The sequence below is a fragment of the Eumetopias jubatus genome, unplaced genomic scaffold (assembly GCF_037043125.1).
Source record: "Eumetopias jubatus isolate StellerSeaLion01/CBP00866 unplaced genomic scaffold, mEumJub1_p1.0 scaffold_54, whole genome shotgun sequence".
NCBI lineage: Eukaryota > Metazoa > Chordata > Mammalia > Carnivora > Otariidae > Eumetopias > Eumetopias jubatus.
In genome coordinates, this window is record NW_028274860.1 from 860501 (window position 1) to 873563 (window position 13063).

Genomic DNA, 13063 nt, shown 5'->3' on the forward strand with positions numbered 1-13063 from the left:
TGCTTACTCTGTGAAAACACTGTTTTAAGAGCACTGAAAGCGCTGCTTCGTTGGGCCCTCCCTCACAAGACAAGTTGTCATCACGCTCCATTGCCAGACGAGGAGACTGAGGTCCAGAGAGCTTTCAGAAATTGGCCGAGGCCGTCACGCTGGCGAGAGGTGCCCTGGGACTGAGCCCACATCTGTCCACCCTGCTGCTGCCTGCCTGTGAGTTCATCTGCCTTCTCAGTGAGGTTGGGCCCCTTCATTCCTGACCCTCGTTAGTGTGGTGCTGGGCATGTCGTGGGCCCCCGGTATACACTTGCTGACTTAAGCTGAGAGCTGGAGAATGTTTGGTTGCCATGGGATGTTTGAGCTCTACTGGAAATGACCCCATGGAATCGCATGACCATGACCTGATGTGGTGGCTGCACACAGAGCTTAGAAAATTCTGCTTCTGACAATGACAGCAGTACGTCATGGCTGAGCGTTTGTTTTGTGCCAAACACTGCAGAGCGCTTTAGGGTCGTGTCCCCAACTCCTCATCCCAGTCCTCTGTGCAGCCGTCCCGCTCACCACAGCTCAGAAAGCTACAGTGAAGGGCATCGCCGGGTGGCGGAGGCTGTACCCCCCTGGCCTGTCAGCATTGCCATCGCGGTCTGCACCATCGAATGCCTGGGGAAAGGTCGCCCCCCGGGGCAGCGGCTGAGGATGGACCACAGACGATCCAGTCGTATGTGATCACTACCTTTCACTTCCCTTGTTCCATCATCAAAAAGACAAGTGGCACTCTGGCCATTTGGTGTCACAAGTTCTGTTATCTTTCATTATTCTGTGTTTGAGTCCCAAATAAGAAGGAGGAAAGGAGCTGGAGGAAGCAGGGAAATGTGCTCAGTGGTCTCAGATCTCCAGATGTCCTCCCGGTTAGGGGGCTCACCAGGCTGGCTAGGGAGGAGGCAGGTGCGGTGGTTTGGGGAGGTGAGGTCTACCGGCCAGGATCTGCGGGCATGTCCTTGCATTAGAGTGGGGACGTTTCTAGGTCAGATCCCACGTGTATCCAAGGACTGGGGGTTTGTAGAGGTGGCATTGTCTGGGTCTGTGTGTGGGAGACACCTGTGTGGTCGTGAGTGTGACTGGAAGTACTCACTCCGTGGGCCTGGAACATTGGTCTGGACCCAGCTGAGGGTCAAGGGAGTGGCCCCAAAACTCCACTTCCTCGCTGTCACAGGGGACTGGGAGCTGGAAGCACATGGACCACCAAGAGGTCCCATGTAGGGACGGATTGTGAGAGCTCGCTCCATGCCCCTCCGCAAGCTAGCCACTTTGTAATGAGGAGCAGTACCCGGATGAAGCAGCTGGGAAAGGGCAGTGGCCTCTGAGCCCGGCCTTGGAGCCAGGCTTGTGTGGCCTCTGTCTGTTGCCTGTGTCTGTTCTCCGGAGCATCCTGGGTGTGCCGTCACCTGCTGTTCTGGGCTGATGTGAATCTCCAAAGCACTGCTGTATCACCCCTGACTGGAAGGAGCCCCAGACCTGAGGCCAGCCAGGCCCTGGGCTGCACGTGGAGATTTACCCGTTCAATGCTGGCATGGCCTTCTTTGTCCATTGGCCACTCCCCCGCCCCCCCCGCCCCCCTGCACCTGCTTTGCTGCCTCACCACTGTGAACTAGAGGCAGTTTGGTCCTGGAATGGACCTTTGACAGCTGTGGACTGCAAGAGGTTGGTGTCAGACTCCACATTGTTCAGTAGGAACCTTGGGTGAATTACTCATCCTCTTTGAGCTCCAAGGCTTGTCTCTGCTGATTCGGGAGGAAGCTAGCATTGCTGAACTGGGGATGAAGAACATGATCATGATGGTGACTCTAGTAAGTGACATTTAGTTTAGACTGACTATGTGCTAGGCACTCTGTTAAGCACCTTTTATATATTTGTGTATATATACATACACGTAACCTGAACAGACTTTCAGAATCACCCAGGAATTAATATCCTAATTTTCTAGATAAAGAATCAGTGCTAAGAGGGGTTCAATACCTTGCTTCTGTCACTAAATACTAGAAAGAAGCTATAATGAGTTAAGTGGTGATCCTCCGGAAGGTATGGCCACCAGGAACCTGGGAATGTGACCTTAGGTGGGTTTTTGCAGATGTCATTGAGTTAAGGGTCTTGAGATGAGATCATCCTGAACTATCCAGGTGGGCCCTGAATCCAGTGACCCCTGTCGTAATGACAGAAGAGAAGGCAGAGAGACACACAGAGATGAGGGCCACATGCAGGTGGAGACAGGATGGGAGTGATGCAGCCACCAGCCCGGGGGCCTGGAGCCACCAGAAGCTGGGGGAGAGCAAGAAGACATTCTCCCTTGGAGTCTGCATCCCTGTTGACATCTTGATTTCAGACTTCCAGCCTCCAGAACTGGGAGAGAATACAATTCTATTGTTTCATACCACCCTGTCTATGGTCCTTTGTTGCAACAGCCTCAGGAGACTAAGACAGAGGCGCAGCCAGGACTGAATCTCAGACCATCTTCTTTTGGGAGGTGATGTACATCTGTCAGACATGTAGCTCATGCTCAGTTATGTCTCAGTCTCTGTGAGAGTGTGTGAGTCTTGCTAGTTGTCTAGGGAGACTTCTCCCCTTGATGTGCTCTCTGATGCTCTGGAAGACTGGGAACTCTTCCACAATGAGATGAATCCTATTCGTTGTCCATTGCACACCTGAGGTCACAGCTGTCGGCACACGAGGAGACCCTGTGTGCAGAAGTGGGACATGGCAGCGTTGCCGCCAGGAGACCTGTTTCTGTCTCCACCTTGACCAACCCAGAGACTTAGGTTTGGAGGTTTCATCTGGGTTTTTGGTCAAGCATGGCCGAGAAAAGTGTTGGAGTCAGCCAGACCTGGCTGCTGCTTCTGGCAAGTTCTGAGATGCTCCTTGGTGTTAGGGAGTGGGCCTTGAGGTTGTGCAGGTAAAGCACTGAGCACAGAGCCCAGAATAGGAGAAACAAAAGTATTTAATAATATAGTATATATTCACATATTTGTGTGCATATAAAAATATATGGGTATTCATAACATATAAATAAATATGTAGAGCAGAAGAGTATTGGAAACATTGATTTTAAAACTTTTTAAAATTTTTTATTGTTATGTTAATCACCATACATTACATCATTAGCTTTTGATGTAGTGTTCCATGATTCACTGTTTTACAAACTGTTTTTAATCACAAAAGTTACACTGTTAATAATGAAGATTTAAATTTTTGAAATAAGATATACAACTAGGAGAAGGGTACATATAAAACTAGTTAGAAATAAACACAGTGAATATTTAGTGTATAGTTTTTGCATATTTTCTCTTTCCTGTATTTTTCCTTAAAATGTGGATCTTATTGAACATAATGTTTTGAACCCTTCTTAAACAATGTACTGTGAATGTTTTCCCCCGTGGTTAAACATTTGTCTTCAAAGTCGTGTTTAATGGCTCATTATGTTCTGTGTGGGAGTTTCTGTGGGGCTCCGATGGACTGACTGATGCCTACCGATGTGGGGAGAGAGAGAAGGCTTTTTGATGGCAGACTGTGCAGAAACTGTCTAGCGGAGATGGTGAGAGGCGGGGTGGGCGAGCTCCCAGCGGCTCCCCCAGGATGCACAGCTGCTGGGGCCTCTCTGTCCTGCCAAAGCGTTGCTCCTGTTCACATCCCCATATTCCCCTGGCATGGTGTCAGACTGCCCTCGGCTCACGACTTTTCCGGCAAGGTACTGTCGAAGTACACATTTTGCTGACCTGACTGTGGGGAAGTTATATCTTATTACTTCATTTGCATTTTCCATGTTGCTCAGAAATGTGAGCATAGTTCTCCCGCTTCCCCTCTGTCACCTGCTGGTGTTCCTATTGGCCTGGGTGCATTTTTCTCATTAATTTTTAGTTCTAATGTTTTTTAGATTTTATTTATTTGAGAGAGAGAGAGACAGAGATACTGAGAGAGAGCAAAAGTGGGGAGGAGAGGGAGAAGCAGGCTCCCCGCAGAGCAGGGAGCCCAACATGGGACTCGATCCCAGGACCCCAGGATCATGACCCAAGCTGAAGGCAGATGCCCAATCGACTGAGCCACCCAGGTGCCCAAGTTTTAGTTCTTTTTGTAGTCTAGATGCTATTTTTTGTTCACTGTGTTGCATTCCAAAGACTTTTTTTTTTAGACTACAGCTTGTCTTTCATGTGGCTTATGGTGTCTTATGTCAAAGATTTTGAAGTTAACCTAGTCCCACTTTCCCATCTTTTCTCTTATGGCTTGTGCTTTGGGTGTCTTGTTTATGAAGTGCATACCTGCTCCCGCTCTGTAGAGTCCCCTGTATTATATAGAGCACTGTGCTGGTAGGCCACAGTACCTAGCGACTCTGTGACTTGGGTGAGACCTCTCTCTGGACCCCACTTTCTCCTTTATAAAATGGGGATAATAGTGTTGGCTTCATTGTTTTTCAGATTTAGTGTAATCTCCTTGAAAGAGTGCCCAGTGCCTGAAAATCACCCAGGAAACATGAGGTGATCATTGTTGTCCCAGAAATTTTGCTTTTCCTTTTAACATTCACGTGTTAACTCCATGTGGAATTTAGTTCTGGTGCAGGATGGACATCCGTATGGCTGGCTTGCTGTCCCTGCACCAGTAATTGACCAATCCATCTTTTCACCCTGAGATAGTAACACTACTTCTGTCCCATAGCAGCTTCCCAGATGGTCGTCTCTGTGCTCTCCTGTTCCAAGGTCTACTTTTCTATCCTTAGGACAATAATGTGTCTTAAGTTAGTGTGGTCTTAACTGATGAGGACAGAGTTCAGTACCTCCTTTACATTCTTCTCCAAAATTGTCAGGGCCAGTTTTCTCATTTATTTATCCATGTGGATTTCAGGAACAGCTTATTAAGCTTCACGAGGACCCTAAGACTAACATGCGACCACAGGACCTTTTCTCCCAGACACACCACACGGCTCCCATGAGAACATTTCCTGGGCATTTCTGTTTGCGTAATAAGTTCTTGATTTTGAAGATGTTCAGTTTAGTAAACCTTCCTGTGTATCTACCCCAGCAGCTGCGTGTTTCTGGTGTAGACACTGAGGCTGTGCTCTGAGGCCAGCGTGGTTGACCCTTTCAGACCGTTCCTGAAGTTCACCTTCGCCAAGGAATTTTAAAGCTTTGGCTTCTCAGAGGTGATCTCCAGTTTTGGAGCATGTTGGGGACTTCCTTCCAGGCCAGGCCAAATGTGGCTTTGCCAACAATACCTGGTTATCAGCGGGGTTCTTTTTCGGCCTAGTCTCAGGTTGACCACTGGGCCTTTGTCTTGCTCAGCCACGTTTCTGACATTTTTCTTCTTCCCATCTTTTCACATCCATCTTTTCTGATGTTATTTCAGCTCCTTTAAGCAGCATATGGGTGGATGAATCCTATCTCAAAATCTGTCTTTTAACTGTAGTATTTTATCCGTTTACATTTACTGTGATGACTGATGAATTCAGACCTAGTTCCAACAACAGTATTTTGTACTCTCTATTTATTGCAGTTTTCTTTGACATTTTTTTCCCTTCTTTTCAGTCTCCTAGCACAGACTGAGTAACTGATCAAAGTTCCTTTATTCCCTTTACTTTTGCTGCTGGTATGGAAGTCCCCCATTCAAGTGCAGTTCTTTTCATGGCCGACCGTAAGCTTTGACGTGCACACTTGCTTTAGTGAACTCTGGACCTCAGGACTGTGCCTGCTACCCCCCCCCCGCCCCCAACAGCGTGAAGACATTGAAACCTTGCAGTTTGACCACTTACTCTATTTTCTAACATGCTGTTTTCAGTATTTTACTTTGGCCTTATCTTTAAACCTCCCTAAATTAGTAATCCTGGTTATTTTTATTACAAGAACTAGTTCTCCATATGTTTACTGGTATTTTGATCCCTGCCTCTTGATTCTCTGCCTTTGCTACTCATTTCTTATTGGTCAACAGCTTCTTTCCAAAAGTCTTTAATGCTGTGAGTGGTAACATTTCTTTCAATCTTTATTTGTCTGAGAATGTTTTAATTTTGTCTTTACTTTTGAACAATAGTTTATTGTAATGTAGAATTTTAGATTTTCTTTCCTCATAAGTCCGTAAAGATATCGTTCCATTCCCGTGGGCTTTTATTATGGCTGAGGAGAAGTTGCTCTCTGCTCTGATTATTGTTTCTTTGTAGAGAATCACTTGCTCCTCGGCTGCTATTACACTTTTCTCTTTTTCTTGGGCAATATTCATTTTACTATGTTGCATCTGGTAATGGGTACATTTCACCTGTTTTCTGTGTTGAGTTTGTGTACATCCCGGTGGGTGTAGACTTGGGTTAGAATTTCTAGCAAGGCTTGCTTTCTTCATTCACAGCCAAGCTACACTAAGCTCTCTTGCTGTTTCCCTGGCCTAGCAGAAGTGAAATTGCTGGAGCAAGGTGTCTGAGGAAGTTCAAGACACATTGTCACATTGCCCTCCAATTAAAATACTACTCTCACCACGAGTTCATAAACACAATTTCCCAGTTTTCTTGTTAACCTGGACAAGTGGTTTTCAACTGGGGGCAATTTTGCTGCCCAGGAGACATTTTGCAATGTCTGGAGACATTTTTGGTTATCTCAACTGGGGATGGGGTACTACTGGAATCTAGTATGAAGAGGCTGGGATGCTGCTGAGCATCCTTCAAGCACAGGAACCTCTCCCGCAAACAAAGGGTAGCCCAACTCTAACGTCAGTTGTGCAGAGGTCGAGAAGCTCTGCTCTAGATCAAAGCCTCTTGAGGGCAAGGACTCAGATGGACTAATCCAGGTCTGTATGTCCTTTCTGTCTCTCCTACTGCCTGGTACTTAATAGTGACTCAGTGAGCTTTACAAAATGCCAAACAAACATTAACTTTTGAAATAATTCTTGTCAATATGACAGATGAAAAATAGTATCTTGTTTTAGTTTGAATCTGTTAGTTACCTGTATTTCTTCTTTTGCAAAGCAACCATTCATTTTGTTTGCTTAGGTGAACATACTAATACCTGTCTATCTACAATTGGGACCATGAAGATTAATTGGATCAATTGAGCATAGTACTTGCAGATACACTCTGAATAGTACAGAATGTCAGACAAATAAAGACTTTATTATCACTGCATACTGTCCAAGCAGCCCCCATCCTTAGGAAGGGGCCTGAGACTCTGTGGCTGGGTGCTCGCTGCACATGGAGAAGTGGAGCACTGGAGTCCAGCCAGCACTCTCCTTCAGACAGAGTCACCGCATGTATGTACCTTGGGGGAGGCCCCCACCTCTGTTCACATTGACTGCTTGATATTTTCCCAGATGCTTTCACCTTTCTACTGGTCCTGACAGTACCCTGTGACAGGTGCCGAGAGGGCTGTTGTCGGCAGGTGAGGATCTGAGGCCAAGAGCACCAACACCGGCAATTTCAGAGGGTGATGAGTTCTCACACATGGATGCAGCTTCTATACTCCTGCCCCTGGCTTTTCCCTAGGGTCCAGCATTAGAGGAGGTATGGATAGGGCCTCATCTTGGTGAGCTTCCTTTTAGGGCCCAGAACTGAGAGCTGATGTGGAACACTGGAAAGGCATCCGTGAAAGGACATAACTGATTGCCTCCCACAAAGGTACCAACTCCACCAGAGCATAGGCTGACCTTGGGGAAACATTGTGGCTCTCTCTCCATCCTGTGTTTCCATGAAGCACAACCCAGAAAAGCAAGAGTTAGATTTGTCACCTAAGGCAAAGGAGACAAAAGCAAAAATAAACTGTCGGGACCCATCAAAATAAAATCTTCTAAACAGCAAAGGAATACATCAACAAAACAAAAAGACAATCTACTGAATTGGAGGAGATATTTGTAAATGACATATCTGATAAGGGGTTAGTATCCAAAATAAATAAAGAACATATAGAACTCGGGGCGCCTGGGTGGCTCAGTTGTTAAGCGTCTGCCTTCGGTTCGGGTCATGATCTCAAGGTCCTGGGATTGAGCCCCGCATTGGGCTCCCTGCTCAGCGGGAAGCCTGCTTCTCCCTCTCCCACTCCCCCTGCTTGTGTTCCCCCTCTCGCTGTGTCTCTCTGTCAAATAAATAAATAAATCTTAAAAAAAAACACATACAACTCAACACCCAAAAACCCAAATAATCCAATTAAAAATAGAAGACATGGATAGACATTTCTCCAGAAAAGACATATAGATGGCCAACAGACAGGTGAAGAGATGCTCAACATCATTCATCATTGAGGAAATGCAAATCAAAACCACTATGAGGTTATCACCTCACACCTGTCAGAATGGCTAAAATCAAAAACACAAGAAACAAGTGTTGGTGTGGATGTGGAGAAAAAGGAACCCTCATGCACTGTTGGTGGGAATGCAAACTGGTGCAGCCACTGTGGAAGACAGTATGGATGGTCCTCAGAAAATTAAAAATAGAATTATCATGTGACCCAGTAATTCTACTACTGGGGATTTACCCAAAGAAAATGAAATTAGTGAAAACACTAATTTGGAAAGATATATGCCCCGTATCTTGTTTATTACAGCATTATTTCCAATAGCCAAGATATGGAAGCAACCCAAGTGTCCATCGAAAGATGAATGGATAAAGAAGATATATATATATATATGTGTGTACACACACACACACACACACACACACACACACACACACACATATCTATATCTATCTATCTATCTGTCTATCTATCTATTTATACCATGGAATATTATTCAGCCAAAAAAAAGAATGAAATCTTGCCATTTGCAAGGACACAGATGGAGCCAGAGTGTATTCTGCTAAGTGAAATAAGTCAGTGAGAGAAAGATAAATACCCCATGATCTCACTCCTATGTGGAATTTAAGAAACAAAACATGTAAGCAAAGGAAATAGAAAAGGGAGAGAGACAAACCAGGAAAGAGACCCTTAACTATAGAGAACTAACTGATGGTTGCCGAGGGTAGGGGGGCTTGGGGGATGGGTGAGGTGATGGGGATTAAGAAGTGTACTTGTGGTAATGAGCACTGGGCAATGTATGGAAATGTTCAATCACCATGTTATATACTGGAAACTCATGGAACTGTATGTTAACTATACTGGAAAAATATTTTTTAAAAATTTGGAACAATTTTAAAAAGGTGGACCATGGCTTGCTAGATTTCTTTGAGTTGACCTCATGCCATTGACCTGTGGTTGTATTCCTGGAAGCAAACATGGGCAGTTCGAGGTCATGGGTCAATGATGGATGATGTCCACAGTAGATGTGTGCAGTGGTGTTCAGTGGCATAGAAGCTGAGGTTGAGGAGAGAGAAACAGGCAGGCAGGGGAAGTGGTGCCCTGAAGCACCTCTTCACTTCTTCAGCACAGGTTCCCCCCTAGATCTTAGGAGCCAGAGACTTAGGAGGTCGCTGTAGCACTGATAAAGGCAATTGTCCACCTTTAATGTTTGTGGGTCCTGCCCCTGGGCTCCCAAGGAAGCGATGCTTTCACATTTACCAAGGTCAAAATGAATCCACAAAACCTCAATGCATGGGCTCTATTTCACCCCAAGCACACATTGGACATCTGCTTTATGAAAGAAAAGAACCCAAAAGGAGCATTCTGGAAAAGATAAGAAAAAGGAAGACACTTCCCTGGTTCCCATAACATTAAAGCCATACAGCCCTACATGTACTAGAAATTTAAGACCGGGAAATGCAGTGACTTTCTACAATGTCTTTTGTATAAAAATTTGTCACTTTTTATGTAAAAAATATATTTTGGTATATAACCCTTTATCAAAATTTCCTTTGTCATGACACTCTCTCCTGGTAAAGATTCCCTGTCCCATGCAGCTGTACTAATCAGTGCTCAGGTAAAACTCACAACCTTTTATTTTTTTTTTTTTTGAGTTTGAGCGCCATGTGGGATGCAGAGATTACTTAAAAAGAAAATAATTGAAAAGAAGTAAAATTAAAAGAAAAATTTTAAAAATGTATATGCGTATCAGGAAATTTTATTACTCTCTACTCTCTCACATTGATATATTTACATTGTGTTACTTACACCATTAAGAGCACCTTAATTACTGTAGCTTTACGGTGAGGTTTAAAATTTAGTAAATTTCTCCAATTTAATTCTTCAAGGTTGTCTTGGCTATTTAGGTATGTTGATTTCCAAATACATTTGAGAATTAGCTTGTAAATTTGCCCCCAAATTGCCTTCTCCAGTATGAATCAGAATAATGCTGATTTGATGTTCCAACAAATTTGAGTGGTCTAGTCCATGAATGTGATATATTTTTTCCTAATTATTTAGTATCCTTTAATTTATTTCAGCAAGAGTTTTCAGGCATCTTTGTTACATGTGTTCTCATACATTTAATGAAGGTGGACATGAATCTCCACTCTGTTTATTGAATTTCATTTCCTTTTTTTAAAAATTTCATTTTCTAAATGCTCACTGCTAGTATAGAGAAATATAGTAGATTATTACATGAATGTTGCTGAGGTATAATTTAGGTACAGTAGACGGCATCCCTTTAAAGTGTACAATTAAGGCTGTACTTTCAGAGATCATTTCTTTCTTTCTTTCTTTTAATTTTATTTTATTATGTTATGTTAATCACCATACATTACATCAATAGTTTTTGATGTAGTGTTCCATGATTCATTGTTTGCCTATAACAGCCAGTGCTCCCTTCAATGCTGCCCTCTTTAATACCCACCACCAGGCTAACCCATCCCCCCACCCCCTCCCCTCTAGAACCCTCTGTTTGTTTCTCAGAGTCCATCGTCTCTCATGGTTCGTCTCCCCCTCTGATTTCCTCCCCTTCATTTTTCCCTTCCTACTAGCTTCTCTCTCTCTTTTTTATTATTTTTTAAAATTTTTTATTGTTATGTTAATCAACATACATTACATCATTAGTTTTTCATGTAGAGTTCCATGATTCATTGTTTGTGCATAACACCCAGTGCTCCATGCAGAATGTGCCCTCTTTAATACCCATCACCAGGTAACCCATCCCCCCACCCCTCCCCTCTAGAACCCTCAGTTTGTTTCTCAGAGTCCATCTTCTCTCATGGCTTATCTCCCCCTCCGATTTCCTCCCCTTCATTTTTCCCTTCCTACTAGCTTCTCTCTCTCTCTTTTTTTAAACATATATTATTTGTTTCAGAGGTACAGGTCTGTGATTCATCAGTCTTACACAATTCACAGTGCTCACCATAGCACATACCCTCCCCAATGCCCATCACCCAGGCACCCCATCCCTCCCACCCCCACCACTCCAGCAACCCTCAATTTGTTTCCTAAGATTAAGAATCCCTCCTATCAGTGAGGTCATAGGATACATGTCTTTCTCTGATTGACTTAATTTCACTTAGCATAATACCCTCCAGTTCATTTCTACAGTTTGTTACTAGAGAATTTTCTCTGAACGTGTAGAGGACCTGAAACCTCAAGGAGGAGGCACATTGTTCTCTCCTGAGCATGAACGTGATTTTAGGTGTTGTTTCCACAGCTGCCCATTGCCACTGATGATCGTTCTTCTCCTCCTTTGGAGGGTAAGAGAGAGAGGATGCAGTGTGAGTGCTTTCTCAACAAATAAAAATTAAAAAAGATAAACTGTACAACTAAATGCATTTTCACAGATGTACATACAATTGAAACTACTGCTCCATTCAGGACACAGGGCATTTCTTCTACCTCACAGCTTCCCTTGGGTGGATCCATTGAAGTCTCTCACTGCCTTCACCCTCAGCCCCAGGCAACCACTGGCATCAAAGACGGCTTGATTTTTAACCACGTTATGGAAATGGAACTCTTTTATGCCTACATTCCTCCGTGCAGCCTAAGGATTCTTATATCTATCCATATTACTAATGGATCACCAGTTCAGAATTTTTCATTGCTAAGGAGTATTCCTCTGTATGGATATATTTGGTCTGTACATTCACCTATTCATGGCCATCTATGCAGTTTCCTGGGTTTGGCCATGGGGAATAAAGCTATGATGAATATTCATGTGCAGTTTGCTGTGTGGCCATATTGTGTAAATCCTTAGGAGAGGAATGGCCGTTCACGTGATTGGTAAATGTTTATCTGTGGTTCAGCTTTTCTCGGTGGTTGGACCATTTTTCATTCCCACAAGTGTATGAAACGTCTAGTTACTTTACATCCTCACCACATATGTTTTCGGTCTTCGTAATTTTAGCCACGGGGATGGTTGTGTAATGGTAACTCACTGTAGTATTAATTTATCTTCCCAGTGGCTGAGTGTACCGTCGAAAACTGACCTCTGTGCTTCAGAGCCAAAATATAAGACGAAGACAGAGTTTGGAATATTGAGGAACAATAGCTTTATTGCTTTTCGGGGCACAGGGGGCTAGAACAGGCCAAGGCCCTCAAAAACTGTAAGTCCCCTCCCCCTGAAGGAAGGGGCGGGGGGGTGTTTTATTTTGACAGAAATTGTGTGCATGCTGCCAGCCTCCTTCATCCTGTCTTTAGGGTGGTACCAGGCTCCTGAAACAAAAGGCTTAGAGGGGAGGAGCAGAGGTTTGCAGAAGAGAAGGAAAAGGTTACTTAGTTTAAGATGGAGCCTTGCAGAGACATTAGTGAATCCCTTTTGATTTATGTTCAACTTCATGCTTTTCAATGGTTTCAAGTGGAGCATCTTTTCAAGTGCTTTTTGGCCATTTGTGTATCTTCTTTTGTGAAGCATTTCTTCTTCAAGTCTTTTGACCAGTTTTCCTATTGCATTGTCTTATCAGACACAATATGTGTCAGAACATTACACTGAAAACTGCAGAGCACTACTTCCAGAAATTAAAGAACTAAATACATGGGGAGATAAAATTTGTGGTGGATTGGAAGACTCATTATGGTTAGAGGACAATTCTTCCCAAATTGATCAAAAGATCTAATACAATGCCAATCAACCTTCTAGCAGACATTTTAGTAAGTATTTCTAAGCTGATCCAAATGTTTATATGGAAATGGAAATGATCTTAAATTATCAAAGCAATGTTAAGAAGAAGGAGAAAGCGACAGACTTACATTGTCTATTCCAGAATTACTGT

At 43.8% G+C, this 13063-nt stretch overlaps 1 non-coding gene across 1 annotated transcript; it reads left to right on the top strand.

The window, feature by feature from the left end:
* Positions 1-11365: 11365 nt before the first annotated feature.
* On the top strand, positions 11366-11578 carry LOC148161827 (small nucleolar RNA U3). The gene has a single exon (XR_015767340.1). It is a non-coding gene; the product is annotated as a small nucleolar RNA U3 (small nucleolar RNA).
* Positions 11579-13063: the final 1485 nt, after the last annotated feature.